General features: G+C 33.6%; 1 pseudogene across 1 annotated transcript; it reads right to left on the bottom strand.

Moving 5' to 3' along the window:
• Positions 1–1,751: 1,751 nt before the first annotated feature.
• Positions 1,752–3,536, bottom strand: LOC149559751 (1-aminocyclopropane-1-carboxylate oxidase-like; annotated as a pseudogene). Its single transcript, XR_016363624.1, has 3 exons — positions 3,344–3,536; positions 2,775–3,022; positions 1,752–2,530 (listed from the first exon to the last, which is right to left on the bottom strand). The product of XR_016363624.1 is annotated as a 1-aminocyclopropane-1-carboxylate oxidase-like (transcript).
• Between the last annotated feature and the right edge of the window lie 497 nt (positions 3,537–4,033).

Raw genomic sequence — 4,033 nt, 5'->3', positions numbered from 1 at the left:
CCACCACTTGGTTCCCTTCATGATACACATGCTAGATTTTAATTTCAAACCTATTTAATAGTATTTATGTATCCCTTATTATTGACATGACATGCTATCTCATCTTACAAAACCCCTTAATTGCCTCAATGACCACTATGGAGTCACCTTCCACCACAAGGTTTTGAATTCTCATAGTGCAAGAAATCTCCAGCCCTTAGGGAAGCTCCATTGCTTCTGCCTCATTGCTAGAAATTTTAGCACAGTTGCTCATGTAACCCCTAACGTGATTCCCTCTTTCATCATGTATAATCCCTCTAGCTGCCCTCTATTGTTTCTTGTTGATTCATAAAATTTGAGTTTTCACCAAAATTGGGGGTGTGAGTTTCATCTAGTACCCTTTCTTATATGGACCTTCGTGTTGTCCATTCTTTCCACTAGATGAGATATATTCCACTATCCTACCCATCATTTTCTAGAGTGTGGGAGGGAGGTCTCTATTTACAATTCAAAGTACACTCTCTAATAAGGTCCATAGTTGCTTTGAAGACTACATCTAGGGGGGTTAATTTATCCCTAAATATATGGTTGTTACATTCTTTCCATATATTCTAATAGATATAAGGCGGTATATATTTCCATGTCAATTTAATTAGGGGGTGGTGGGAGGGACACTCCAACCCAAAATGAATTATTGAGCATTACTATTCAAGACCCAAGAAATCCCCACCTAATAAAAAACTTCTTTAAAGTTTGAATAGAGTAGGAGCAATGAATTAGGAGGTGAGGGATAGTATCTTCATCAATATTACAAAACACACATTGATTAACCATCTAGAAGCCACTCCTCTAAATATTATCAATCCTGAGTATACTATTGTGCATAACACATCACTAAAAGAAATTAATCTCAGGAAGGAGATGAAACTACCAAACATATCTTTTTTCCATGAAGCCTCCCTCATCGATATTACTAAAATAGGCCAACTTAACACTGAAGTCCCTCAAGAGTTCTTGTCCCAAAAAAAATTATCTTTCTCTAGGAAGAAAGGGTTACGAGTTTATTTTAGGAGGTTCCCCATCTACTCATAGATTTTGGGAAGATAGATGGCTTGGAGACTCTCCTCTAGTTAGAGATTTTTGAAGCAAGTTCATTTGTGAGAATCATGATAGTAATATCATGAATGATGTGTTCTTCTATTTTTCACTAACAAAAAGTTAATGAAAATATCATTTTTAATTTGGACATTCTTTCATAACATTAGAGTAAATTTATAGAAATAAATTACTAATATTGATGTAATTTTCTTATTTTTAAATATTCAAAATAAATATCTTGTGTGAAATTAAAAAATAGATTTAGTTTGGGATTCATTTAAGTTCAAATTATTTAGACTAATAGATTGATCTTGAATTTCTAAAGATATCTTCTCTTTTAACAGTGACCATAGAAATTCAAATTCATGAGTTCCATGGTCCAATTAGAAGGAGGAGATACCAATAGAGTAATAGATAATAAATAATAAATAAAATTTAAAACTGAAAAGTAATAAAATTGAATTAAATTTGTAGAAATTAGATAAATGAAATGTAATTTGTAATTTGATTTTTGAATATAATTTCTATATATTTATTATATTTTACTTGGTATACTTTTAATTCATCTTCATTATCTTAACTACTCTCATAATCTAAAGCCAAATTTTTCTCATACCAATGTAAACCAACAATATTGAAATTTTACATAACAAATAATAGCAAAAATAAAAATATTATAAGAAAAGGTAAAAAATCTTATTATAATCACAGTATCTATTACATTCAATAAATTGAGTTAATAAAACTATTATTTATTATCCACCCACCTAACTAAAGTAACAACTAATTTATTTATTGTGTAACATAATTTCCTAACATTTTCTTTAAAACATGTTAATTCAACCTTCCCACTGCTTTGAAACGAGGCTCTTTTTCTTCATATTTCTGTTCAGAGTAAATCTTCATGTAGTCACCAAATGAGTACTTTGGATACGCAGATAATTCATGAGCAGCATTCCCATTGCCTTGAGCTTGAGCAACGGGCTGAGGTGCAGGGCTCACAACTGCATTGTATGGAGGATTATAAAAGGATGCCACTGATAACCGGTTTCCGTCCTTTGTTGGGAGAATTCTGTGCCATGCACTCTTATACTTTCCATTACTCACTGCTTCTATCTGATCACCAATGTTCACAACTATTGAGTGTTGCATTGGTTGCACATCAATCCAGCTGCCATTGTTGAGCACTTGAAGGCCAGGAACCTCATCATCTTGGTACAAAAGAATGAGGCCACCCGCATCCGTATGAGCACGGATGCCCTTTATCAGATCTGGCCTTGGGCAGGGAGGATAATGGCTCACCTTTGTGCCAAAGAATGGCTTCTCCTTCTTCTCTTCCCCTGCAAATACCCTTTTCAGAAATCCTTTCTCCAGCCCCAAGCTTTCACTTATTATTTCCAACAATTTCTCTGTCAGATTGAATATTTGGCTGCGGAACTCCTCAATTGTATCCCTGTACAAAATGCAAAAGGTAATGGGCTAGATGTTTGCATTAAATTTAATTAAATGAAAACAAGGGTTTACTCCGATTCTATTATGCCAGATTATAGGAAAATAAGATGCATTAAGGTTAAACTATATGAATTGTTTCTATTGATTATCTTTGCTGATTGTTAATAGAATTATATAGAAAGATCAACTATAATAATGTGCACTCGCACCAGTATAGATTAGTATTGATTGAATATTAAACGTACTTGAATTCTTTTGGGTCTGAAGGCCAAGAATTTGTCTCTTTCATCTAGTGGACTTGAAAAACGTCCTCCCAGTCCAAATTCTCAATCTTCTCAGCATTATTTCCCTTTGCTTCAGCTTCAATGGCTTTGTTCAGTGCCCTTACTGGGGAGGAATTCTTGAAATCTTGTTCTCTGTTAATTTTATATTGTTCTGAACAAACCTCTTTCACACTGTCCAGAAGACCGTGGTCAATGCCATGGTTTATAATCTGCAAAAATTAAACCAATTTAGTCAATTCCAGCTCACCAATGACATAATCTTGTAATGAATGATTTCTATCTATCTATCTATATATATATATGTAAAACTGACCCTTTTTATCAATTTGCTATATCATTACAATCATTTTACTGTTGTGGTTTTATCTATATAAGTAAAATTGACCCTTTTTATAGCATAAAAATACCAAAATGATGATAAGAGAACAGTCCCAACTCCAATCCAGATTCCTTATAACTTAGTTTACCACTATAATGAAAAGATAAAAACAGCTGACCCTTCTTGTACCATATGAAACAAGCATAAATACCTGAAAAAATCAGGGAGATTCACAAGCCTGTGCGATTTGATCCATAATGGCTTTCCTCTCTCCTCCATCAATCTGCGCCACATCAATCACTGGAATACCCATTTCTGAATTCCTCTTGGAAAATCTTAAGACAATCAAATACTAAATAAATTTTCACAACTGGGAAGATAGATGAACACTTGGTAATATTCGCAACACTGAGACCCTACTTATATGTCATTAAAGAATTCAATTCACGTGTGAGAATACTTATAAGAATTCAATTCACTGTTCATGATATGATTCAGGATTGGACCAAGAAGTCAAAATTGTTGTGCATATCAGTTATACTTCCAATCATACGGCTAAATCTAATTGTTGTTTGATTAGGATTCTTGATTTTTAGGACTGTACTCCAATTGAATTTGTATGTTGACGTACTTTAATTGAAGATATATTTGTTTTTTAGTCTGAGAGAAGCATCATGATCTGCCGACTGTGACTAACACGGCAAAATTTCATTTTCTCACCAAGTCAAGCTTTCGTTTTCCACGTTTCTCCTTGTGTCGTTTGAATTTCTGTAGAAATGGGCACGAAGCCGCCCACGAGATATTGTCAATAATTTAAACATTCAATTTGAGCTTTATTCTTATGATATATTTAGATAGTAGTTTGCAACGCCACTAACGATGATTTCGACTATTGTAGCCC

This window comes from Cupressus sempervirens, chromosome 4, assembly GCF_028749045.1.
Source record: "Cupressus sempervirens isolate cs-2001-9-10 chromosome 4, ASM2874904v1, whole genome shotgun sequence".
Lineage (NCBI taxonomy): Eukaryota > Viridiplantae > Streptophyta > Pinopsida > Cupressales > Cupressaceae > Cupressus > Cupressus sempervirens.
This window is presented reverse-complemented; position numbering and strand designations above follow the sequence as displayed.